Below are 27849 nucleotides of genomic sequence, written 5' to 3' on the forward strand. Positions count from 1 at the left end.
CAGCGGAGAAAGCACCACCTGTGACCTGCAGCCGCCGCTGGAGCTGGTACGGGGCGCGGAGGGGGCGGAGGGTGAACAGGGTCACACGGTGCTGAGGGAGGGCGCGGGGCGGCAGCGGAGAGGCCCAGAGGGAGGAGCATATCATGCCAGTGTCAAAACCCCATTAAGTCCTGTTGTGCCATAAAGGTGTACTTAGGGCGTGGCTAGAGGTGGGGCATCACTAGGGCTGAACGGGGCCCACCTGTGAGCAAGGCCCTCGTGCTCGAGCCAGGTGTCCCAATGCTTTAAGGCCAGAGCGCCCAGATCACGGCACGCTGCGGCTGGGGCTGTGGGGACGTTCCTTCATTAATTTATTTATTTGTGGAGAGCTTTCTCTGAGCAGCCGCGACGGCCAGCACCAGGAGCATTGAGCTGGAGCATTTTGAAGAACGGGACAAAAGGCTGCGGCCACGGTTGTGGAGAGGGTCTGGGAGCTCCTCCGGGGGCAGCAGCATCTCTGGCCCCAATTGCAATGGGCTCATCCCCAGCCCGGCGCACAGTGCACACTGCAGCTTCTACCGCACGCGGACTTTGCAGGCCTAAAGCTTTGAGAAGAAGGCCAAGAAGGCACGCTTCTACCGGAATGGGGACTGCTACTTCAATGGCCTGGTCTTTGCCACCTCCAATGATAGCTTCAGTTCCTTTGATTCGCTTCTCACAGAGCTGACCTGCTCGCTGTCTGACAATGTGAACCTGCCTCAGGGCGTCCGCACAATCTACACCATAGACGGCAGTCGGAGGATCACCAGGTTGGACGAGCTGCTGGAAGGTAGGAGGGGCGGGCAAGGCTTGGCAGGTGCAATGACTGTGGGCTGGGCGCTTCCCCGCCTAGAGGTTGGCAGGTGCTTTCTAGGCAGCCAGGGGTTTAGAGCTCCTTTGTTCGTGTTGGGCCAGGGTGTACACATTTTCTGTCCTTCTCAAGAGATTTGCCTTTTTTTTTGAAGAAAATTCTAATGAGTAGAGACAAATGGTACCTTTAAAATTAGCCGACTTATTTTTGCTGGAAGGGCATGGTCCTCCAGTGAGGCGCGGGGTAACCCTTGGTGGAGCTCAGCGCAGCACTTGTGCTGTCCCCGTGATTGGGATCCCACTGTACCTTCTGAGCATGGCTGTGGTTCTGACTTGCTCCAGGTTGGCTTTTCTGATTTCACTTATGGCAGAAGTCACTCGAAATCAAGAGGGGCGATCCAGCATAGCAGGTATCAACCTTGGCTTCATCTTGGACCATACTGGACACTTTTTAAAGTATAGGTGACTGGCCCCACCCACCCCTTAGATATTATGATGTGCATGGTTGGGGTGTGACTTGGGCGTTAAGGTTTTGAAAGTTCCCCAGATGATTTCAGTGTGTAGACAAAATGGAAAAGTAGCCGTGCTTAAAGAATTTTCCACATTTGGTCGACAACGGGGTGAATCAAGATGAATCTCACCTGCCTTCTCCCTGAAGAGGATAACTAGGGTCGAGGGAAGCGACAGCAGAGGCCTATTAGAAATTAGTAATCCTGGCACAACAACTCAGAAGGACCACTTGGTAATATGTTGGGTCATTCTTGAGTTTCTGCAATATTTATTAGTTTTTAGGAAGGGACGGGTGGTTGGTAGTTATGTTACCTCTCAGACATCTTTCGTAATGCAAAAGTGCATTCCATGTAGCCATAACAACAAGAGGGAGGAAACTGATCTCTGAACTAGGTGGTTTTCTTATTTCAGCATAAACTTATATTCTAAAGTCATTTTCTCGATGTCACAGTTGATGAAACCTAAGCAGCATGCATGCCAGGGTTACTGATTTCTAACAGGCCTCAGTTGATGCTTTCTCTTTTACAGTTTCCCTCCAAAGGAAATAAGGTAGCTATTCTGAGGAGTCCTCAAAGTGCCCGAGTTTCTCCATTACTTTTAGCAAATGGTACCCTTGCTCTGTCTACAGGACAACATAATTAAAATTGTCTTCTATATAATTTAGCAGTAGAAGGGACTACCTCACACTTTGTCTTAGAAGTGAGATTTGGTTTTAAAGACTAAAAGAAACCTGTATGTGTGCCAGTAAAATGAAGAAAACATCATTGAGAGATAAGGTCTCATTACATAGCTTCGGCTGTCTTGGTACTCACTACGTAAACCAGGCTGGCCTTGAACTCACAGACATCTGCCTGTCTCCAGTTTCCTGAAAACTGATCCTGATAGTTTTTGTCTGATCCCCATGTCAGAGCACCAGCACAGTGAAAGGCTCAACACGGTTGTGCAAGCACGTGTATCACTGAGGTTCCTAAGTTTTATAGCTGGGTAGGAATGTTGATTTCTCTTTTCCTTTGGCAGTTTGCATAGCATCTTCAGGTACTACTAGAGCTAGTCCTTGGGAAGGAGGCTTGCAGGTCAGTTCCAACTCTATTTCCCTGAGGTCTATGTCTGAAATGTGTAGTATCTTTAACAAAGGCACTGAAACTATATCAATAGCTATGTCAAAATGGAAAAGAATTTTCCAATAATAAAAATAGTGGGAAAGTTACAGTAAGTAAGGTTTTTTGGACTGTATAAACACTAAATTTCTGGATGTCAAGCAGCAGTTTTATGTTGAGGTATAGCAACTTAATATTAGGGGATCCTGGAAAAGTGACTAAAAGTTCGTACAGTTGAAGCACAGACAAATGCAGTCACCTTTAAAATGTGTAAACTCGTGATGAAACATTTGAGTACTGAGACTGTGACTCAGTGTAGAGTATTTGTTTAGTATGGGTGAGACACGGGCTTTGTTCCTGATATCCCCCAACAGTCCTTCGGTCTTCCTTTTGGTGCTTAAATTGATTTTCTTTTAGGAAGAGAAATTTCTGTTGCACGAATAATAAAAACCTAGAGATAGATATTGGGTTCAAGTTGAAGATCAGAAAAGCAAAGCAGTCAAGCAACTAGAGAGATCTTATCTCTACCAACTCTCAGACGAACAAAAAATATTCTACTCTCTGCCCAGTCATATTGCTCCTGTCTTCACCTCTCTCCATTAAAGGTGTGTGATTCCCAAAAGCTGGGATTAAAGGTGTGAACCATCACCACCTGGATCTGTTTGTGGATTGATTTTGTGTAGCCCAGGGTAGCCTTGAACTCAAAGAGATCCATCTAACTCTGTCTTCTGAGTCCTGGGATTAAAGGTATGTGCCACCACTCCCTGGCCTGTAGGGCTGACTAGGGTGGCTGCTTTGCCTTCTGATCTCCAGTAAAACTTTATTTATTAGAACACAAATACTATAACACTAAAAATGTCCAATGTTTTTGAGGATGCAGTGATCAAAAGAGATAAAAGTGTACAATTTATTAGCTTTGAAAAGCAGTATGCAATTTTTTGTAACTCTCTCAAAGGTCTTAGTGCTTGAACTCATAAATTCATTTTAGAAATTTGTCTAAAATAGCCAGAAAAACAAACATAAGAAACTGTGTATAGGGGCTGGAGGGATGGCTCAGAGGTTAAGAGTACTGATTGCTCTTCCAGAGGTCCTGAGTTCAATTCCCAGCAACCACATGGTGGCTCACAACCATCTGTAATGAGATCTGGTGCCCTCTTCTGGTTTGCAGCATATATGTAGGAAAAACACTGTATACATAATAAATAAATTCTAACAAAAAAAAACTGTGCATAGCAAGTTTAAGCCCAGCATGGAATCATGAAAATGGATCGCTACCAGTTAAATACCGAATGTGAAAACATTCCATTTCTTCCTTCATACTGGACATTTCCATCTGTGTTTGGGGAAATCTAACAGTTGAGGAAAAGGCTAAGGGAAAGAAACAATGAGTGAGATCTGTGTGTTGTATTTTTTATTTTGCTCACAAGGATAGGAAAGACAACTTAAAAAGTAATGCAGCAGAAACAGTAGACTGGGGGCACAGAGGTGAGGGGGAGGGAATGAGAGGAGAGGAAGGAGGGGAAACTGCAGTCGGGCTGTAAAATAAATAAATAAAAGTAATTCAGAGGTTGTCATTACCATCAGAAACCAAATGTTTGCTGTTGTTATCATTCTGCATCATGCTGAAGTTAAACAGTCTGAAAGTGATCTTTGAAACCTTGGAAGATGGCTATAGAATGCTACAGGGATTACTCTGGTCACTTGTTGGTTAGTTGGTCTTTCTTCAGAGATAGGGTCTTACTGTGTGGCCCACGTTGGCTCGGACTTGATGCATTCACTTGCCTCCGCCTCCTAAGTTCTGTGATTGTAGACCTTCCCTACCCAGATATTTACATCTCCTGTTAGGTCTTATTAACGTACATGTTTTTCATGTGCAAAGAAAGTGATGTTTTCAAGCTTTGACATGATCCATTGTTTTTGAAAAAAAAAATATAGATTTGACTTTTGTATACACAATTTTTGGATCCTACATTCTTGGCACCCAGGCCATTCTTGAGGAGCTGTGGTTATCTTTGTGATTTAAAATTTTGGTTTCACTTGCTATTTTTTGTTTGGTGTATGGTTTAAGGAGAAATAGAACAGTATCTCTAGCCTTAAAATGACAAGGAGTTGGGGCTAGAGGAGTGGTCAGCAGTTAAGAGCACTGGCTGCTCTTCCAGGGGTCCTGGGTTCGAGTCCCGGCCACCACATGGTGGCTCACAACCATCTGTAATGGGAACGGGTGCCCTCTTCTTTCGTGCAGGCACACATGCAAATAGAAGCACTCACACACATAAATAATTCTTCTAAAAATAGCAAGAAATTGGGCTATGTTTAAGATTAATGAAAACCTTAGTTAGGCAGTGTTCATTTTTACTTTATTTTTCCATAAAATTTCTTTATTCTCTGGATTGGTTAAACTAACTACTTGCTGCTGATGTTTTTTTTTTTCTTTTGTACTTTTGAGACACGATTTCAATGTATCCTTGACTGTTCTGAAATTCTCTATGTTGACAAGGCTGGCCTTGAACTCAAAGAGATCTGCCTGCCTCTGCCTCTCAAGTGCTGAGATTAAAGGTGTGTGCCACTATGCCCATGCCCATGTCTAACTGCTTTAAGATTCTTTATAGTGTGTGCATGTGTGTGTATGGTGTGTGTGGTTTAGTGTGGTATGTGTGGTGTAGTATGGTGTGTGTCATGTGTATGTATGTGTGTGTGGTGTATTGTGATGTGTGTGTGTGTGGTGTGTGTATGTGTGTGTGGTTTAGTGTGGTACGTGTGGTGTAGTATGGTGTGTGTCATGTGTATGTATGTGTGTGTGGTGTATTGTGATGTGTGTAGGTATGTGTGTGTGGTGTAGTGTGTAGATGTGTGTGATGTGGATGGTGTGTATATGTATGTGTGGTACATGTGATGTAGTGTGGTATAGTGTGGAGTGTGTGATGTGTGTATGTATGTGGTTTAGTTGTATATATGTATGTGTGTGGTGTGTGTATGTATGTGTGGTGTGTGTGTATGTGTGTGGTGTAGTGTGTGTGTGATGTATGTGGTGTGTATGTGTGTGTGTGGATGGTGTGTATGTATGTGTGTGGTGTGTGTATGTATGTGTGGTGTGTGTGTGATGTGTGTGGTGTGTGTATGTGTGTGGTGTAATGTATGTGTGATGTGTGTGGTGTGTGTATGTGTGTGGTGTGTGTGTGTGATGTGTGTGTGGTGTGTGATGTGTGTGGTGTGTATGTGTTTGGTGTAGTGTGTAGGTGTGTGTGTGTGGTGTGTGTGTGTGATGTGTGTGTGGTGTGTAATGTGTGTGTGGTGTGTGTATGTATGTGTGGTGTGTGTGTGATGTGTGTGGTGCGTGTATATGTGTGGTGTAGTGTATGTGTTATGTGTGTGGTGTGTGTATGTGTGTGTGGTGTAGTGTGTGTGTGTGATGTGTATGTGTGTGGTGTATTGTGATGTGTGTAGGTGTGTGTGTGGTGTAGTGTATGTGTGATGTGTGTGGTGTGTATATGTATGTGTGTGGTACGTGTGATGTAGTGTGGTATAGTGTGGCGTGTGTGATGTTGTGTATGTATGTGGTTTAGTGTGATGTGTATTGTGTATATATGTATGTGTGTGGTGTGTAATGTGTGTGGTGTGTGTATGTGTGTGGTGTAGTGTGTGATGTGTGTATGTATATGTGTTTGGTGTAGTATGGTGTGTGTAGTGTGTTTGTATCGTGTGTGTATGTGTTGGTGTAGTGTGTAGTGTGTTTGATAAAATGTGTGTATTTTTATGACAGATTTCCTTTGAAGAGAAATGAGAAAGAAACTTAGACATATTAGTGAACTGTCTTTATACAATTTTAGACTGTCTTAAGCATATTTTGTCCTAGTTCACTTACTACCTGAGTTTGTTTTAGTTTAACATTAACTGGGTGTGTGTCACAAAGACAGAAATTGTCCTTTAGACAACTCGCCGTAAGCCATCACTGATCTCATCCTGAAATAGTCGACTTTTATCGGTGTTGGTTTCTTTCATGGATCCGAAGGCTTTGAGATTGAAAATATTATGAGTATCATGTGATAGCAGCATTCATGTCCTTGTTTTTTCATGTTTCTGTAAACAGCAGAGTTTAACATGAAAAAACATTTTATAGAATTTTGGAACAAGTTGGTTCTTGTCATGGACAGAGGCAAAACAGACTTAGAAATTGATTGCAGTTGATGCTTTTAGGGTAAAACACTTCTAGACTTTGGGACCACTGCCAGCGTTGAGATGCCCATGTGCAGTGTCCTCATCAGGGAGCATGACATCCACTGGTGTGCCTGTCATATGAGCCATCTTAGAGCCTAGGACTCTTTCCACCCTCACTTTCATAAAGCTTAGTTTTTTACCTGGGTCGTTAGTACATGGTCAGCTAGTTGCAGATCCCTGCTCTGCTGCATCTCTTCACTCTTCCTTTTCCTGGTAGAGGTGCTTATTTCCTCCTTATTGGTTATGCGGAGATCAAAGGTTAAGCTTGGCCATGCCCTCCACATTCTCAGGGAAGAAGAAGAATGAATTGAGTCTAAATTAAATAAAAATCCTTCATGAAGGCAAATACGCTTGCTCTCTCAGTAGCCCCATGTAATTTTTCAGATTTAAAAATTGACCTCATGCATTTGTTGATGTTAATATAGAAACGCTTCACTCAAACTTTGTAGTGTTTTTCATGATTATTCTCTTTTGGTATTTTTAGGACTTTTAATTGTAGTATGATAGAACTGCCAGACTCAGTGTAGTGAGCTCTGCAGTTAGTATTGCCTCCATGGAGGTTTAATGTTCAGAGTCTAAAGACTGTTCATATTGAAGCAGCCAGCACCTACCCAGAAGAAATGCTCCCGTTTTCATAGGCATTTCAGACTCTTACTTGAAAAGTTTCATATATGTTTTTTTTGTTTCTTCACTTAGTATAGTGGTCAGTATTTTATATATGACCAAAGATAAATGTCTTAAAAGTTTTAGAAGCTGAAAGTGACTATTATTTTTTTTGCAGAACATTTTCTCCTAGGTAATATCAGTGATGATGTAGTAATTTCTCAAACTTCCAAGAAACAGGAAGTATGATCATTATAATTTGTGCCCAACAAACTAATCATGTGGTATGGAGCCCGGGGGTATAAATACAATTTGATATATTCATTTCCTATGGTGTAGTTCTGCTATAGGGGAGAGTTTGTACTTAAGTGGCGAGGGATGACATCTATAAGATTTTTTTCTTTCTTTTTTTTTTTTTTTGTTTTTTCAAGACAGGGTTTCTCTGTGTTTTTGGAGCCTGTCCTGGAACTAGCTCTGTAGACCAGGCTGGCCTCGAACTCACAGAGATCTGCCTGCCTCTGCCTCCCGAGTGCTGGGATTAAAGGCGTGTGCCACCATCGCCTGGCTAAGATTTTTTTGATAATAAAGTTAATAGAACTCTGATCTTGATCATCCTGCAATAGGTATGAGGTCATATTCTTACCCAAGGAATGCTACAAAGTACATCCAGAGAAAATTCTTAGGTGTGTGTGTATGTGGAATGGGGTGCACATGGTTATACACGTTCACGCATGTATGGATGCCTGAGGCTGACATCAGGGGTTTTCCTTTGTTGCTCTCCACAGTATGTCTTAAGGTGAGTCATTGAATCTGGAGTTTGCTTTTTTCGCTAGTTTGGCTGTCAGATCTCCAGGAATTTTTCCCCTGACTCTGCATACTCATAAAACGAGTCTGGCAATGTTCCTTCTGGTTATATTTTGTGCAACATTTGGAGGAGTACAGGAAGTTCTGATGGAATTCTTCATTAAAACCATTTGGCCCTGGGATATTTGGTTTGCTTTTGATGAGAGCTTCGATTTCCTTTAAGAGTATATGGCTATTTAAATTGCTCATCCAAGCCTCATTTTATTTTAGGTAAATGTTGACTAGCCAGAAAATTGTCCATTTCATTTATGTTTCACAATTTTGTGGAGTACAGGTTTCTGTGGTTCGATCTAAGGATTCTGTGAATTTCCTTAGTGTCTGTTGTCATGTATCCATTTTCATTTCTGATTGTGTTAGTTTGGATGTTCCCTCTTGTCTTTTATTAGTTTGCATTAGGGTTTGTTTATCTTCTTTATTTTGTCAAATAACCTGCTTTTTGTCTCATTGATTCATTGTATTATTTATTTGTTTCAATTTATTTCCGCCCTCAATTTTTTTATTTTCTGTTTCTACTTATTCTGGTCATGTCTGCTTTTTTTTTTCGAGACCATTCACATGTGTTGTTAAGTCACTAGTGTGAGCTTTCTGTTTGTGCTAGGAAGTTTCCTCTTGGCACTGCTTTCATTGTGTTACATAGGTTTGGGTACAACGTGCCTTCATTTTTCTTGAGTTTTAGGAAGTATTTATTTTATTTTTCATTGGTCCATGCGTGGTTAAGTAGTTTGCTGTTCAATTTCCATTGTTTTGTAGGATTTCTGATAGTACTGTTGTTGTCAAGTTCTAATTTTAAATCATGGTCATTTGATAGGACACAGTGTATTACTCCAGTTTTTTTCTGTGTATGTTTACTTTGTTCCACAGTGTGGTCAGCTTTATAGACCTTTTCATGAGGTGCTGAGAAGATGGATTTTCCTCCTAGCGCCACTTTCAGTTTGGTTACGTTGTGTCTTTATTTTCTTTGAATTCAAGGAATACTTTCATTTCTTTATTTCTTCCCTGACCCAGGTACAGTTTAGTGGTTGCCTGTTCCCTTTCCATGAGTTTGTCTGTCTTTGGTGTAATAACAGTTGTTATACTTCAACTTTGATCCATGGTCATCTGATAATGCTCATGTGCTTGCAAAATTTTTTTAAATATTTACTTTCTTGGTAATTTATTTATCATGTATGCGATATTCTGTCTGTGTGTGTGTCAGCAGGCCATAAGATGGCGCCAGACATCATTACAGATGGTTGTGAGCCACCATGTGGTTGCCGGGAATTGAACTCAGGAGTTTTGGAAGAGCAGGCAATGCTCTTAACCATTGATCCATCTCTCCAGCCCAATCACCCCCCCTACCATTTTTTTTGTTTGGATTTTCAAGACAGGGTTTCTCTATAGCTTTTGGTTCCTGTCCTGTAAGTAGCTCTTGTAGACCAGTCCTGCCTAGAACTCATAGAGATCTGCCTGCCTCTGCAAAATTTTTTTGTGTCATATAAGGTTCACTTTGTTATCCATGTATGTGGTCAATTTTCGAGAAGGTTCTATGAGTAGGTGAGAGGATATATGCTTTACTATTAGGGCGGAATGTTCTACAGATATTTCTGAAGTCCATTTATTTCATCATCTCCATTATTCCTCTTATTTCTCTGTTATGTTTCTGTCTGGTTGACCTGTCCATTATTGAGAGAGGAGTGCTGCAGTCTCCTACTATTAGTGTGGTTTCGGGCATAAATTTATTTCTAGTGATGTGGGTGCTTTTATATTACTGAAATTTATATTTGGTATTGATACTTCATCCTGATGATATATTCCTGCTGTGAGTATAAAGTATTTGCTGCTCTTAATATTCTTTCTTAATACTGTATCTTTTGTGTTTTTATTATTATGCGGTGAGGGTTTCTGTTTCAGTCTATTTGGTGTTCTGTATGCTTCTTTTACCTTAATAGGAATATCATTTTTTAGGTTGGGAAAGATTTATTCTCTAATTTTGTTGAATCCTTTTCCTCCATTACAGTTTTCAAGTCTTGAAATCTTTCCATTACCAGTTTGATTGCTTTTTCTTGGTTTCCTTTCCCAGGGATTCTTTGATAGATTTTTCATTTCTTCAGAGTTGTTGTTATTCTTCTCATCCTTTTGTTTGAAGTTGTTTTTTTACATTCTTTTTGATGGTCCCTATATTTTTCATAATTTTATGTTTAAAGTCTATTTCTTGTACTACCTCTGGATTAGGGTGTTCAAATTCTCCTGTTGTATATTCCCTGGCTTCTCATACTATCATGCTGTCTTTCAAATTGTTGGAGGTATTCTTACATAAATGCATGCACATTTGTACCAATCCTGTTAGGAGAGTCTTGCCTGCTTGGTATGGTCTTTGCTGCGGCTATCTCTGTGCTTGTGGTTTTTTCTTGGTCTGTCTTCTCTTAGTTTTCTCAGCTCTGGAGTCTCTTATATCTACTCCACCCTGGAGTAGACTGTGGTGATGGACATCAACACATTCCAGATGGATAGGAGTCCTTGGTGGCAAGCTAGGATGGGATAGAGTATTTTTGCATTCATGTTCAATATTGAGATTAGTTTTTTATTCTCTTCCTCGGTTGATTCTTTTTGTTTTTGCGACAATCTTACTGCATAGTCATAAAAAGAGTTTTGGCAATGTTCCTTCTGTTTATATTATGTGCAGCACTTAGAAGAGTATGGAAGTTGTAATGGAATTCTTCATTAACACCATTTGTCCTGGGATATTTTGTTTGCTTTTTACGGGAGCTTCTTTTTCCTTTAAGAGTATTGAAATTGTTCACCTAGGCATTATTTAATTGATGTAAATGGTACCCACCCAGAAAAGTGTCCATTTCATTTATGTTTTACAATTCTGTGCAGTACTGGTTTTTTTGGTATGATCTAAGAATTCTGTGGATTTCCGTAGTGTCTGTATCCCTTTTCATTTCTGATTGTGTTACTTTGGATGTTTATTCTCATCTTTAATAGGTTGCATAGGGGTTTGTCTATCTTTATTATATAAAATAACCTACTTTTTGTCTCATTGATCTGGTGTATTTTTTATTTGTTTCTACTTAAATTATTTCAAGTTGTGGCCAGCGAGGTCTTGATCTGTATCATATTCATTAAATCCCTTATGAAAAGTGATTTGCTCATATTTTGTTTCTCCAATTCTTATTTTTAACTTGATATGTTTTAGTGATTATAAATTATATGTCCTTAGTATTTTATATTCTACCCAGTATTGCTTTTTGTCCCCTTTTTCCATAAAGTAAATCTTGATGTTAGGTGTGGTGCCTCACACCTGTAATCCCAGGATCAAGATGGTTTCATATAAGATTGAGGCCAGGCCGTGCCATATAGTGAGGTTCAGTCCAGTATGGGATACAGGGTGAGATCATATGTCAGTAGTAAAACTTTTTAACAATAGAAATTCATTTGCCATTTTCTAGTGTTCTTTATTATACAATACACTATAGTTAATTCATGTGCATATGTGTTAAACATTCCTAAAATATCATAATTTTCTTTTAAACATTCACATATATTTTACATTTTGTGCACATGTTTTTATGCATGTGTGTCACAATATACACGTGGAGGTAGCGGGCAAATTTTAGGAGTCAGTTCTCCCTTTTCAGTGTACCAGGGAGGCAAACTCAGGCCATCTTGGTCCCTGCAAACATCTGTAGGCTCTGGGCCATCCTGCCAGGCCCTGTGTGTATTTTAAAGGAAAAAAAGTGGAAATAGGGAACTTGGTATTAAGATGACATTCAAGCCTTCTGATGGTCTTTATTTGCACAAAAGGATGTTGTTGTTTCTGGTATTCTTTTCCTTCAGCCTGAAGAATTTCTGATTGTTTATATTTGTGTATTTCTGCTTTTTCTCGGGACTCTTACTTTTCTTTCTTTCCTAAAATATCTATGTCACCTTCAGGCATGAAGAATGTTTTCAATGGATAAGAGACTGATTTAACTTTTTCTGTCATCACCCTTTAGAGGAAGTTGATATCTTGATGGGGAAGCTCAGCCAATCACTTTTATCTAGGGTGTGGCTGCTTGGGGCCAGGGAAGAAAACCTGGGAATCTGGGTCAGTTTGCTCTCTTTGGCTCTCTTTGCATGGTGTTCTCCAGACCTGTTTTGGACATGGGAAACTTTACCCCAGTCGTGTGAGTTTCCCCGTTTTCAATTATTAAGTTATATCTGTTGTTTTCAACTGGTTTGCTTAATTCTAGCATACTGGTCGAACAGAACACCACTTCCTTCTAGTCTCCAGGTCACTGATTAGAAAGTCACAGGTTTTTGAATAAAACATGTCATGCTTGATATGCGAACACCTCAAGTGTATGGAAGGGATTGCCATCTTTTCAGTATGTGGTCTTGGGATTGCCGGCTATCCATGTATACAAATGAGGCTTTCCTCCTCTCTCACTCGACACACATGAAAAATCAATTCCATGGTTCCTTTAAAGGAAGTCATGGTAGATAAATTCACTTCATACCTGCAGCAGTATTAGAGAAAGGAGGGCTTAACATGACATAACATGGCATAACATGACACAGCAGAATAATGTTGGTCAGCGACCTGTATTCCTAAGAGTGGATTTACACTTTCATTTCGTGGTTATCACCACGGTTTGGGTTTTAGTTTTTGATTCAGTGTTTCGTTATGTCGCCCAGACTAGTCTGGAATGTGCCTTCCTTTGCCTGTGTCTGCCAACAGAGTGGGCCACAGTAGCAGTTTCTGGCGTTGTTCTAAAACACTCCAACACAAAATCAGCTTAGATAAGAAAGGGTTTATTTGGCACAGGCTTCCAAGTCACAGTTCATCACTGGGGAAATCGGGGCAGGAACTCAAGGCAAGAACCTGGAGGAAGGAAGCCTGGAAGGAAGAGTGGACTCCAGCGTCCAAACACCGAGGAGGAGTCGCCGCCAGAGACCAACTCTCACACCATAGCTGAAGCAAAGGCGTGAGGATTTTATTAATTCTGTCATGACAGGGTCCCTCAGCATTCAGGAAGCCGAGAGACCTCGAATAGTGTGCACAGGCTACTTTTAAAGGAAAAGGCCGCAGAATCAAGGGGGGTTGTGAATGGCTCATTCAGAAGGGCTATTACCAATAATTGACTAGAGAGCTGTTGCCAGATCAGATGAGGTCAGAGGTCATTTTGACCCCGTTTCCCAGGGGACTGAATCAAAACGTACGTATATGGGTAATTGTTCAGGAACTGAGTACCTGCGTGTGTAGCTATAAGGTCCTTAGTTCCCAGGGGAGGAGGGGAAGCACTATGGCACGGAGGCTGAGAGGATTTAGAATAGTCAGAAATGGCTTCAGGATTGTCTTAAAGTCTTACATTAGCTAGTCCCTTCTCTGGCTTGCCCATAGGCTCGTGCTTCGCTGGTACTTTTATCTAACCTAGAGCCTCCTCCCTAGGAATGGTATTGCCTACAGCGGACCGGGACCTCTTTTGTGAATTAATAATCAGGGAAACCACACACACATGTGTCCAAAGACCAACCTCTTCATCTGATGTAGGCAGTTTCTCATTAGAGGCTTCCCTCTCAGTTGACACTGTGGTAGGTCGACATTAACACAAGGACAGCCACCATGTCTGTGAGGCTTCCATTTCTGGAGGGAGCTTTTATAAAATGAACAATATACAACATGAAGAACTTGATGTTCTCTGCAACCTTGATGGAGGTGATGTACTTCAGAAAAGAACTTCTCATGGTCTTCCCAAAGGTGACTCCATTGAGATAAAGACAGTAGGGAAGGATGCAACACACTAACGTTTCATTTTACCCTAGAAGTAGAAATGATTCCTCAACACAAATATATGTCTTACAAAAAGCCATGGGAACCACTGCTGTATGAATTAGTGTCTTCGTGGGAGACACTAATGGACAATGGTAAAGAGTAATGGTAAAAGATAAGGATATCTGAATAAACCATGGATTTAGTAATTAGGAATGCCTTGATTGGCTCAACAATTGTGACACATCCACTCAAAATCGTAACAAAAGAATCAACCAGGTTCAGGGCATTTGGGAATATTCTGTCTTATTTTTGCAACTTTTTCGTAAAATAAATCTCTAAAATTAAAAAAAAATTCTTCAAAGCAAGTGGCCTTAATGGTGGTTTGGGGCTCTTAATGCAGGGTATGTGTCACGCTGAAGATTATGGATGGCCCATATATGAGATTTAAGGGTGTCTGGTTTATCCCCCACTTGGGAATATGCTGTATTAGTTTTAAATTGTAATCACTATGGTCAAAATCAAATTGAAAGGCTTTATTTAAGTTTCCAGTTTTAGTCCATCATGTAAGGAAATCAAGGAAGGAATCTCGAAGCAGAAATCAAAGCAGAGGTGTAGCAGAATCATAAAAACCCAGAGGCAGGTATTGGGGTCCAAGCTGAAGATCAGAAATACAAAGCAGCCAACCACCTCTACCAAGTCTTCAGACTCAAGGTGATGATCCTGTCTCCACAAATTATCAGACTCCACACTCCTGAGTTCCTGTCTCTCCCCCTTTATATTCCTCTCTCTGCTCTTCATATTGCTCCTGTCTCCCCTTCTCCAGTACTGGGATTAAACATGTGTGATTCCCAAACACTGATATCTGTTTCTGGATCAATCTTGTATAGCCCAGAATAGCCTTGAACTCAGAGACTTGCCTGCCTCTGCCTCCTGAGCACTGGGATTAAAGTTTTGCTCCCCCCACCACCACCACGGTCCTGTATAGCTGAGGAGTGTGGCTGCTTTGCCCGCTTATTTTCAGGCAAGCTTTATTCATTTTAACACAAATATACCAGTATACAGAGGCCATGGCAGGAATGCTGCTTACAGGCTTGCTTTCCACGACTTACTGAGCTTCCTTGTTACACACCCTACCACCACCGGCCTGCTGATGGTTCTTTATACAAGGGCATTTAACCTGGAGTGGGAGTTATTAGACTCTCACCTGAGATTCCAGCTCTCCTCGAAGTATTTCCTTGTCATCTGTGTGTGATTCTGACCCAGTTACTTGTGTTTCTGTAGCCTCTGGAGACACTGGAGTACTGAGAGTGTGAACGGTCGACTGACGGGCAGGCACTTCCATCTATCTGGCTACAGAGAAGGAATCTTTCCTTGCTGCAGTCAGACTTTCTGTGGTGTCGCTGCTTTGCTCCTGTAAGTAACTCCTCATCTGTTAGCTGTAAGTTTTAAACTCTTTGGCTCACCAACTTGGGTTTTGGTGGAATAATACCTTGGTCTTTTGGAGCCCTAGCTGATTTGGAAAACACTTAGAACTCAGGATCAAAGTCAATGTTTTCAGAATACACCCCCCTCCTTTTTTAAAAAAAATAAATCCACTTTTTAAAAACCACATTTCTAACTGATTATTTTGTATCCCAATTAAAACTTCATCCTAGGATTTGAGGGGAAAGCTCAATTAACAAGGTGCTTGATTTGCAATCCCCAGAATCTACATAAAACTCCAGTTGTGGAATCCCAGCACAAAACTGTGGATACGTAATGTTCCTGGGGTTTACTGCTCAGACAGCTTACCCTATTTTGTGAGCTTCAGGCCAATGAAAGACTCTGTCTCAGAAAAAAAGTGGACAAGACACGAGAAAACACACTCAAACCTGTATATAGGCATCAACCTCAAATGTGCAGAGACACGCGTGACTGTGCACAGACACACGTACACACACACATTTGATCATCTGGTGTGGAGGTTCTCCTTCCTGGACACATCAGGAAATCATACTAGGAGCTTACATACCACACACACCACTACAACCTCACAATACCCCCCCACCCACACCCACCCACACAAACACACAGAGCGAGGGAGAGAGAGTGAGTGAATTTTGGATCTTATGCTCAAATGCTAATTTGATTTGCCTGAAAGGAGGTTCAGGTATCAGTGCTAAGAAATCAGGTGATACTACCCTATCTAATTCAGGTATCAGTGCTAAGAAATCAGGTGATACTACCCTATTTAATTCCTGTCTCCTGACCCTACTTCCAGTTACCTCACTGGTTTTTCTTATGAAGCAGAGAGGATCTCTGTTTTTCTCTGGTCTTGACCTTAGCAGCACTCTTTCTTCCTTTCTTCTTTTTGTCTGTCTTTCCTTCATGCATTTCTTCATTTGATCCTTCTTCTTTTCGAAAGGGAAGAATTCCAATAGGATGCAGTAGTTGGTCAAGTACTCAAGAGTGTAAGCAGAGCAATCAAAGAGGCAAGTAATATAGCCAATTCGAGGAGCTGAAGACTATGGAATGAGAGTTTGTGCAGGGAGGGTGATCTGTGTATGAGATGGGATTCTTGGTGTTGCCAGTCCGAACTCAGTGACCTTAAATGGAAGGGTCCTTTAACTCTTCTGGGTTTAATGCCGAATCACTAAAAATTTGTGGTCACTGCAGTATTGGCACTGGGGTATTACATTTATTTGGGCTTCCAAGAGAGATCGTTGAGATTTAGTTATGGGAAAGCTCCTTTTGACTCGAACCCTTCGCACAAATGCCTTCTATAATTATGTGGCAAATACATGATGGCTTCAGGATATAGTACAGCTCGGTAAAGGATTCATGCCATGTGTGTTGAAAGAGGACCAATGGCTCATAAGATGTAGATCATACTGTAATTTATATATTGTGGAAGAAGTTATTGGCATTTTTAAGTGATTTTAATGTTGGTTGTTCACCAAAGCCAGGGTGTTTTTTAGAAACAGCACGGATGAACACATATTGTTTGTTCTCTGTTTGGCTTCACACTCAGAAGCATTGAACTCATTTTGAGGACTGAACGAGTTTTTGAGGAGCTGAAGGCAATAGAATGAGAGTTTGTGCAGGGATTGTCATCTGTGTATGAGATGGGATTCTTGGTGTTGCCAGTCCGAATTCAGTGACCTTAAATGGAAGGGTCCCTTAACTTTTCTAGGTTTAATGGCCAATCACTAAAATTTGGGGTCAGTGCAATATTGGCCCTTGGGTATTACACTCAGAGGCATTGTACTCATTCTGAGGACTGAACGAGTTTTTGAGGAGCTGAAGGCAATAGAATGAGAGTTTGTGCAGGGAGTGTGATCTGGGTATCAGTTGCCAGTCCGAACTCAGTGACCTTGGATGGGTCCCTTAACATTTCTTGCTTTAATGGCCAATCACTAAAATTTGGGGTAACTTCAATACTGGCACTTGGGTATTAGAGTTATTTGTGCTTCCTAGGGAGATCAGTGAGATTTAGTTATGGAAAAGCTACCTTTGTATCAAACTCTTCTTACAAATGCCTTTTATGAGTATATGGCTAATACTTGCAGGCTTTAGGATATGGTACAGCTCGGTAGAGTAATCATACCATGTTTTGTGCTGAAAGAGGACCAGTGACTCAGAAGAATGGATCATACTGTGAGTGATATATTGTGGAGAACTTTATTGCCATTTTATGTGATTTTAATGGTGGGTGTGCACCAAAGCCAGGGTGTTGATTAGAAACAGCACGGCTGAACACATATCTTTTGTTCTCTGTTTGGCTTCACACTCTGACACATCGAACTCATTTTGAAGACTGAATGAGTTTTTGAGGAGCTGAAGACTATGGAATGAGAGTTTGTGCAGGGAGGGTGATCTGGGTATCAGATGGGATTCTTGGTTTTGCCAGTCTGAACTCAGTGACCTTAAATGGAAGGGTCCCTTAACTCTTCTTGCTTTTATGGGCGGAGGGCGAACAGTGTCACACATAGACAGACCAACACACTCCCACAGTATTCCCTTACCTTGACTGAAACTGGTGACCTCCTCTGAGATCCGCCTGCTTCTGCCTCCCGAATGCTGGGATTTAAAGTGTGCATCACTACCACCTGGCTTCTAATTGCTCTATATAAGAAACAGCTGAAGTCACTTATCAGGGGTGAAAGCTGAAGAAAAAACACAAAACCAAACAAAACATCACTACACTGAAGCTCCCTGTGCTGGTGGGGTGGAGGGAAGTTCATCTATTCCCGCGGAACTGAGGCATTGGGTCTTTTGACATGGTGGTGTCTATATGTCTAAAATACACATGCACAGGCAAGGCTCCCTCGGTTCCCCCTTCCCCAAACCCAAAACAAGAACCAAACGCCATTAGCATTAGTAAATATCTAGTTGGTGCACTTCAGAACAGCCCCTAAAGGACTCCAGAAACCGCATGGGTGGTGATTTGGGACCAGCACGGAAACATCATTGTGAATGATGCACAGGACTCCGTACCTCACTCTCTCTGTCCTTCGAACTTCATTTAAATGGAAGACCCCACATTCGAATGCCTAATCCAGAAGTCTCTTAGCTCTGCTATCTGGAACTGCCTGGCCTCGAACTCAAAGAGATACACCTGCTTCTGCCTCCTGAGTGCTGGGATTAAAGGCCTGCGCCACCACCACCCTGTTCTCTCTTGGGTACTAATCGCGGCTGGGGTCCGGGGGAGGGGCCTGGGTTCTCCCCGCGGCGTGTCCGCACGTGTGGGCGCCCCGCCCCCACACCCCTCGTCGCGGAGGGATGGCCGCGCCACTCCCCGGGGCTCTGGACTACGTCTCCCATGATTCCCTGCGGCGGCCATTTTGCCTGTAGTCCGTGAATGTGCAGAATGCAAAGGGAACTCGATTTCCCATGATGCCCGGGCCCCTGTGGCAAAATAAAAAATGCCGAAATATTAACAGAACAGTGGATAAACAGCGGAGAAAGCACCACCTGTGACCTGCAGCCGCCGCTGGAGCTGGTACGGGGCGCGGAGGGGGCGGAGGGTGAACAGGGTCACACGGTGCTGAGGGAGGGCGCGGGGCGGCAGCGGAGAGGCCCAGAGGGAGGAGCATATCATGCCAGTGTCAAAACCCCATTAAGTCCTGTTGTGCCATAAAGGTGTACTTAGGGCGTGGCTAGAGGTGGGGCATCACTAGGGCTGAACGGGGCCCACCTGCGAGCAAGGCCCTCGTGCTCGAGCCAGGTGTCCCAATGCTTTAAGGCCAGAGCGCCCAGATCACGGCACGCTGCGGCTGGGGATGTGGGGACGTTCCTTCATTAATTTATTTATTTGTGGAGAGCTTTCTCTGAGCAGCCGCGACGGCCAGCACCAGGAGCATTGAGCTGGAGCATTTTGAAGAACGGGACAAAAGGCTGTGGCCACGGTTGTGGAGAGGGGCTGGGAGCTCCTCCGGGGGCAGCAGCATCTCTGGCCCCAATTGCAATGGGCTCATCCCCAGCCCGGCGCACAGTGCACACTGCAGCTTCTACCGCACGCGGACTTTGCAGGCCTAAAGCTTTGAGAAGAAGGCCAAGAAGGCACGCTTCTACCGGAATGGGGACTGCTACTTCAATGGCCTGGTCTTTGCCACCTCCAATGATAGCTTCAGTTCCTTTGATTCGCTTCTCACAGAGCTGACCTGCTCGCTGTCTGACAATGTGAACCTGCCTCAGGGCGTCCGCACAATCTACACCATAGACGGCAGTCGGAGGATCACCAGGTTGGACGAGCTGCTGGAAGGTAGGAGGGGCAGGCAAGGCTTGGCAGGTGCAATGACTGTGGGCTGGGCGCTTCCCCGCCTAGAGGTTGGCAGGTGCTTTCTAGGCAGCCAGGGGTTTAGAGCTCCTTTGTTCGTGTTGGGCCAGGGTGCACACATGTTCTGTCCTTCTCAAGAGATTTGCCTTTTTTTTTTGAAGAAAATTCTAATGAGTAGAGACAAATGGTACCTTTAAAATTAGCCGACTTATTTTTGCTGGAAGGGCAAGCTGTTTGAAAGCATGGTCCTCCAGTGAGGCGCGGGGTAACCCTTGGTGGAGCTCAGCGCAGCACTTGTGCTGTCCCCGTGATTGGGATCCCACTGTACCTTCTGAGCATGGCTGTGGTTCTGACTTGCTCCAGGTTGGCTTTTCTGATTTCACTTATGGCAGAAGTCACTCGAAATCAAGAGGGGCGATCCAGCATAGCAGGTATCAACCTTGGCTTCATCTTGGACCATACTGGACACTTTTTAAAGTATAGGTGACTGGCCCCACCCACCCCTTAGATATTATGATGTGCATGGTTGGGGTGTGACTTGGGCGTTAAGGTTTTGAAAGTTCCCCAGATGATTTCAGTGTGTAGACAAAATGGAAAAGTAGCCGTGCTTAAAGAATTTTCCACATTTGGTCGACAACGGGGTGAATCAAGATGAATCTCACCTGCCTTCTCCCTGAAGAGGATAACTAGGGTCGAGGGAAGCGACAGCAGAGGCCTATTAGAAATTAGTAATCCTGGCACAACAACTCAGAAGGACCACTTGGTAATATGTTGGGTCATTCTTGAGTTTCTGCAATATTTATTAGTTTTTAGGAAGGGACGGGTGGTTGGTAGTTATGCTACCTCTCAGACATCTTTCGTAATGCAAAAGTGCATTCCATGTAGCCATAACAACAAGAGGGAGGAAACTGATCTCTGAACTAGGTGGTTTTCTTATTTCAGCATAAACTTATATTCTAAAGTCATTTTCTCGATGTCACAGTTGATGAAACCTAAGCAGCATGCATGCCAGGGTTACTGATTTCTAACAGGCCTCAGTTGATGCTTTCTCTTTTACAGTTTCCCTCCAAAGGAAATAAGGTAGCTATTCTGAGGAGTCCTCAAAGTGCCCGAGTTTCTCCATTACTCTTAGCAAATGGTACCCTTGCTCTGTCTACAGGACAACATAATTAAAATTGTCTTCTATATAATTTAGCAGTAGAAGGGACTACCTCACACTTTGTCTTAGAAGTGAGATTTGGTTTTAAAGACTAAAAGAAACCTGTATGTGTGCCAGTAAAATGAAGAAAACATCGTTGAGAGATAAGGTCTCATTACATAGCTTCGGCTGTCTTGGTACTCACTACGTAAACCAGGCTGGCCTTGAACTCACAGACATCTGCCTGTCTCCAGTTTCCTGAAAACTGATCCTGATAGTTTTTGTCTGATCCCCATGTCAGAGCACCAGCACAGTGAAAGGCTCAACACAGTTGTGCAAGCACGTGTATCACTGAGGTTCCTAAGTTTTATAGCTGGGTAGGAATGTTGATTTCTCTTTTCCTTTGGCAGTTTGCATAGCATCTTCAGGTACTACTAGAGCTAGTCCTTGGGAAGGAGGCTTGCAGGTCAGTTCCAACTCTATTTCCCTGAGGTCTATGTCTGAAATGTGTAGTATCTTTAACAAAGGCACTGAAACTATATCAATAGCTATGTCAAAATGGAAAAGAATTTTCCAATAATAAAAATAGTGGGAAAGTTACAGTAAGTAAGGTTTTTTGGACTGTATAAACACTAAATTTCTGGATGTCAAGCAGCAGTTTTATGTTGAGGTATAGCAACTTAATATTAGGGGATCCTGGAAAAGTGACTAAAAGTTTGTACAGTTGAAGCACAGACAAATGCAGTCACCTTTAAAATGTGTAAACTCGTGATGAAACATTTGAGTACTGAGACTGTGACTCAGTGTAGAGTATTTGTTTAGTATGGGTGAGACACGGGCTTTGTTCCTGATATCCCCCAACAGTCCTTCGGTCTTCCTTTTCGTGCTTAAATTGATTTTCTTTTAGGAAGAGAAATTTCTGTTGCACGAATAATAAAAACCTAGAGATAGATATTGGGTTCAAGTTGAAGATCAGAAAAGCAAAGCAGTCAAGCAACTAGAGAGATCTTATCTCTACCAACTCTCAGACGAACAAAAAATATTCTACTCTCTGCCCAGTCATATTGCTCCTGTCTTCACCTCTCTCCATTAAAGGTGTGTGATTCCCAAAAGCTGGGATTAAAGGTGTGAACCATCACCACCTGGATCTGTTTGTGGATTGATTTTGTGTAGCCCAGGGTAGCCTTGAACTCAAAGAGATCCATCTAACTCTGTCTTCTGAGTCCTGGGATTAAAGGTATGTGCCACCACTCCCTGGCCTGTAGGGCTGACTAGGGTGGCTGCTTTGCCTTCTGATCTCCAGTAAAACTTTATTTATTAGAACACAAATACTATAACACTAAAAATGTCCAATGTTTTTGAGGATGCAGTGATCAAAAGAGATAAAAGTGTACAATTTATTAGCTTTGAAAAGCAGTATGCAATTTTTTGTAACTCTCTCAAAGGTCTTAGTGCTTGAACTCATAAATTCATTTTAGAAATTTGTCTAAAATAGCCAGAAAAACAAACATAAGAAACTGTGTATAGGGGCTGGAGGGATGGCTCAGAGGTTAAGAGTACTGATTGCTCTTCCAGAGGTCCTGAGTTCAATTCCCAGCAACCACATGGTGGCTCACAACCATCTGTAATGAGATCTGGTGCCCTCTTCTGGTTTGCAGCATATATGTAGGAAAAACACTGTATACATAATAAATAAATTCTAACAAAAAAAAACTGTGCATAGCAAGTTTAAGCCCAGCATGGAATCATGAAAATGGATCGCTACCAGTTAAATACCGAATGTGAAAACATTCCATTTCTTCCTTCATACTGGACATTTCCATCTGTGTTTGGGGAAATCTAACAGTTGAGGAAAAGGCTAAGGGAAAGAAACAATGAGTGAGATCTGTGTGTTGTATTTTTTATTTTGCTCACAAGGATAGGAAAGACAACTTAAAAAGTAATGCAGCAGAAACAGTAGACTGGGGGCACAGAGGTGAGGGGGAGGGAATGAGAGGAGAGGAAGGAGGGGAAACTGCAGTCGGGCTGTAAAATAAATAAATAAAAGTAATTCAGAGGTTGTCATTACCATCAGAAACCAAATGTTTGCTGTTGTTATCATTCTGCATCATGCTGAAGTTAAACAGTCTGAAAGTGATCTTTGAAACCTTGGAAGATGGCTATAGAATGCTACAGGGATTACTCTGGTCACTTGTTGGTTAGTTGGTTTTTCTTCAGAGATAGGGTCTTACTGTGTGGCCCACGTTGGCTCGTACTTGATGCATTCACTTGCCTCCGCCTCCTAAGTTCTGTGATTGTAGACCTTCCCTACCCAGATATTTACATCTCCTGTTAGGTCTTATTAACGTACATGTTTTTCATGTGCAAAGAAAGTGATGTTTTCAAGCTTTGACATGATCCATTGTTTTTGAAAAAAAAAGTATAGATTTGACTTTTGTATACACAATTTTTGGATCCTACATTCTTGGCACCCAGGCCATTCTTGAGGAGCTGTGGTTATCTTTGTGATTTAAAATTTTGGTTTCACTTGCTATTTTTTGTTTGGTGTATGGTTTAAGGAGAAATAGAACAGTATCTCTAGCCTTAAAATGACAAGGAGTTGGGGCTAGAGGAGTGGTCAGCAGTTAAGAGCACTGGCTGCTCTTCCAGGGGTCCTGGGTTCGAGTCCCGGCCACCACATGGTGGCTCACAACCATCTGTAGTGGGAACGGGTGCCCTCTTCTTTCGTGCAGGCACACATGCAAATAGAAGCACTCACACACGTAAATAATTCTTCTAAAAATAGCAAGAAATTGGGCTATGTTTAAGATTAATGAAAACCTTAGTTAGGCAGTGTTCATTTTTACTTTATTTTTCCATAAAATTTCTTTATTCTCTGGATTGGTTAAACTAACTACTTGCTGCTGATGTTTTTTTTTCTTTTGTACTTTTGAGACACGATTTCAATGTATCCTTGACTGTTCTGAAATTCTCTATGTTGACAAGGCTGGCCTTGAACTCAAAGAGATCTGCCTGCCTCTGCCTCTCAAGTGCTGAGATTAAAGGTGTGTGCCACTATGCCCATGCCCATGTCTAACTGCTTTAAGATTCTTTATAGTGTGTGCATGTGTGTGTATGGTGTGTGTGGTTTAGTGTGGTATGTGTGGTGTAGTATGGTGTGTGTCATGTGTATGTATGTGTGTGTGGTGTATTGTGATGTGTGTGTGTGTGGTGTGTGTATGTGTGTGTGGTTTAGTGTGGTACGTGTGGTGTAGTATGGTGTGTGTCATGTGTATGTATGTGTGTGTGGTGTATTGTGATGTGTGTAGGTATGTGTGTGTGGTGTAGTGTGTAGATGTGTGTGATGTGGATGGTGTGTATATGTATGTGTGGTACATGTGATGTAGTGTGGTATAGTGTGGAGTGTGTGATGTGTGTATGTATGTGGTTTAGTTGTATATATGTATGTGTGTGGTGTGTGTATGTATGTGTGGTGTGTGTGTGATGTGTGTGGTGTGTGTATGTGTGATGTGTGTGGTGTAGTGTATGTGTGATGTGTGTGGTGTGTGTATGTGTGTGGTGTAGTGTATGTGTGATGTGTGTGGTGTGTGTATGTGTGTGGTGTAGTGTATGTGTGATGTGTGTGTGGTGTGTGATGTATGTGGTGCGTATGTGTGTGGTGTAGTGTGTAGGTGTGTGTGTGGATGGTGTGTATGTATGTGTGTGGTGTGTGTATGTATGTGTGGTGTGTGTGTGATGTGTGTGGTGTGTGTATGTGTGTGGTGTAATGTATGTGTGATGTGTGTGGTGTGTGTATGTGTGTGGTGTGTGTGTGATGTGTGTGTGGTGTGTGATGTGTGTGGTGTGTATGTGTTTGGTGTAGTGTGTAGGTGTGTGTGTGTGGATGGTGTGTATGTATGTGTGTGGTGTGTGATGTGTGTGTGATGTGTGTGTGATGTGTGTGGTGTGTGTATGTGTGTGGTGTAGTGTATGTGTGATGTGTGTGGTGTGTGTATGTGTGTGGTGTAGTGTGTGTGTGTGATGTGTATGTGTGTGGTGTATTGTGATGTGTGTGTGTGGTGTGTGTGGTGTATTGTGATGTGTGTGTGTGGTGTGTGTGTGGTGTAGTGTGTGTGTGTGATGTGTGTGTGTGTGGTGTAGTGTGTAGTGTATATGTGTGTGTGGTTTAGTGTGTGTGTGCATGTGTGTGTATGTGTGTGTGGTGTATTGTGATGTGTGTGTGTATGGTGTGTGTGGTTTAGTGTGGTATGTGTGGTGTAGTATGGTGTGTCTCATGTGTGTGTATGTGTGTGTGGTGTATTGTGATGTGTGTAGGTATGTGTGTGTGGTGTAGTGTGTGTGGTGTGGATGGTGTGTATATGTATGTGTGTGGTACGTGTGATGTAGTGTGGTATAGTGTGGAGTGTGTGATGTGTATATGTATGTGGTTTAGTGTGATGTGTATTGTGTAGAAATGTATGTGTGTGGTGTAGTGTGTGCGATGTGTTTGGTGTGTGTATGTGTGTGGTGTAGTGTGTGTATGATGTGTGTATGTATATGTGTTTGGTGTAGTATGGTGTGTGTAGTGTGTTTGTATCGTGTGTGTATGTGTTGGTGTAGTGTGTAGTGTGTTTGATAAAATGTGTGTATTTTTATGACAGATTTCCTTTGAAGAGAAATGAGAAAGAAACTTAGACATATTAGTGAACTGTCTTTATACAATTTTAGACTGTCTTAAGCATATTTTGTCCTAGTTCACTTACTACCTGAGTTTGTTTTAGTTTAACATTAACTGGGTGTGTGTCACAAAGACAGAAATTGTCCTTTAGACAACTTGCCGTAAGCCGTCACTGATTTCATCCTGAAATAGTGGACTTTTAGCGGTGTTGGTTTCTTTCGTGGACCCGAAGGCTTCGAGATTGAAAACATTATGAGTATCATGTGATAGCAGCATTCATGTCCTTGTTATTATGCTTTGAATTTTTTCCTTCTTTAGAATGTTTACATTCCCTATTGGTATTGACTCCATTTATAAGATTTGGATTTATTAGTAATATTGACTAATATATCTAAAGTCTTCATAAAATCGCTTAGATCAACTTTTAGAATTTCATTTAAGTTAACTCATGGTTTCTAAAGCAGCAGTGATTTTATTTAAGTCCTAGGAGACATAGAGCTATATCTGGACTCAGCTTTTAGTTGTCACATCTAGAAATGGGGATTTTGGTGATTGATCATTGGAAGGCAGAATCCTAAGATTCACAGGCAACTATAACATGGTTCTTTGGGCTATATATTTATAGTACTGAGAATTTAAAGTCCTGGTTTAGTGTAACAACGTTATTCAAAAGTAAATACTCTTTACGTATTAACATTGTTAGTAGATATCATACTGAACTTTATTTTGGACCTTTATTTTTGACAGACAGGCTACAAGGACATCTGTGTTGTCTAATGGACACAAACTTTGGGAAGTTGTGGTTTATAATCTGCTGGCTTGGGTTTCAGCCTGTCTCTCTTGTGCATGTTTACGTAGTGCAGCTTCACAGATGTTTAAAGAAAGACATCATAAATGCTTTTGTAGGTATTTAAAGTTAGGTACCAAACATCATGATTTAATCGTAAGTTTTTAGTACTTAGAAGCATGGTGTAAGGGTTTAAATTAAGCGTTGTCACACCCGAAGGCTATCTGCTTGCTTGTTAACACATGGGGTTTGGAGAGGCAGGAACATGCCAGAGCCTCCAACCTCATCACTGGAGTAGCTGGTTGATGGGACAACAGTTTGGTTGGCTGTTGGGAGATGGAGCTTCGTGGGGGTATTTCTTTTTTTTAAATATTTATTTATTTATTATTTATTATATACATATAAATATTTATTATTTATTATATTATTTTTATATACATATAAACACAAATAAATATAAATATTATTTATTTATTATTATATTATTTTATATACATATACATATAAATTAAATAAATATTTATTATTTATTATTATTTATTTATTATATACAATATTCTGGTGCCCTGAAGAGGGCACCAGACCCCATGACAGATGGTTGTGAGCCACCATGTGGTTGCCAGGACTCGAACTCAGGTCCTCTGGAAGAGCAGGCAATGCTCTTAACCACTGAGCCATCTCTCCAGCCCCTCGTGGGGGTATTTCTGTGAAGTGATGCCTTGCTCTGGCTTCTTAGCTCTCAGTTACTACTGTCTGTTGGCTGAGTAAGCAGCCTTCTCTGCTATGTGCTTCACCCACTACTTTTTTGTCTTGTCTGAGGCCCATACTGTAAAGCCATCTGATCATGGATCTCTAAAACCTTTAGTCATTTTAGGTTCCTGGAGGTATTTTGGTACAGGGATAAAAAACAAATAGCCATATTTTTCATTATCTTTAAAAAATTACAACCTTCACTCATGAGGCAGAGGCAGGGAGATCTCTGTGAGTTTGAGGCTAGCCTGGTCTACAGAGTGAGTTCTAGTACAGCCAGGGTTACAGAGAGATACTCCACCTCAAAAAAAATAATAACAAAAAATCCAAACAGACAAAACAACAACAACAAAAAAAACCCCAACAAAACAAAAAGGTTCAATCTTGAATTTGGGAGTAGCTCAGTTAATAAACACCTGACTTGCATTTGAGTGGCTCCAAGTTCCAACCCAGCAAAAAGGAAAAAGAAAAACGATAAATGAAAATTCCTAATGTAAAACTCATATATTTTAAAATGAGATGACTAAGAAAAATAATCTATAAAGAGGAATACAGGCCATTTCATAATACTGTTTAAACACACATTGAACTTTGATTTTTTTTTTCAATGAAAAAAGCCTTGAACTTTTAAACACATGTATAGGGAAAGAAGGCCTTTTAAACATGTTTAAAGTTAGAAAGCCTTTTTTTTTTTTTAAATAAGCCACAGTGGCAAAGTTCTTTAAAAATGTCTCTTTTTTCTGGTACAGAACTGAAAGGTCCAAATATAACTTTTCCCACATATGTGAAGAGTTCTAGCTTTTAGCATTCCCAGAAACAGCAGAGTTTAACATGAAAAATCATTTTATAGAATTTTGGAACAAGTTGGTTCTTGTCATGGACAGAGGCAAAACAGACTTAGAAAT

At 41.7% G+C, this 27849-nt stretch overlaps 1 protein-coding gene across 4 annotated transcripts in view; it reads left to right on the plus strand.

The window, feature by feature from the left end:
* The first annotated feature begins 238 nt into the window (after positions 1-238).
* Positions 239-27849, plus strand: part of LOC142837201 (serine/threonine-protein kinase DCLK2-like) — a 136734-nt gene continuing 109123 nt past the window's right edge. The window contains exons 1-2 of one of the 4 annotated variants that reach the window (XR_012908210.1): positions 239-808; positions 15136-15267. The gene's annotated coding sequence lies outside the window, so the exon portion shown is untranslated. Of the gene's footprint in view, positions 809-12643; positions 15268-18986; positions 19598-27849 lie in introns of those variants that run through there. The other 3 variants (XR_012908209.1, XR_012908211.1, XR_012908212.1) reach the window with 3 other exon arrangements.

This window comes from Microtus pennsylvanicus, chromosome 17 (genome assembly GCF_037038515.1).
Source record: "Microtus pennsylvanicus isolate mMicPen1 chromosome 17, mMicPen1.hap1, whole genome shotgun sequence".
Taxonomy (NCBI): Eukaryota; Metazoa; Chordata; class Mammalia; order Rodentia; family Cricetidae; genus Microtus; species Microtus pennsylvanicus.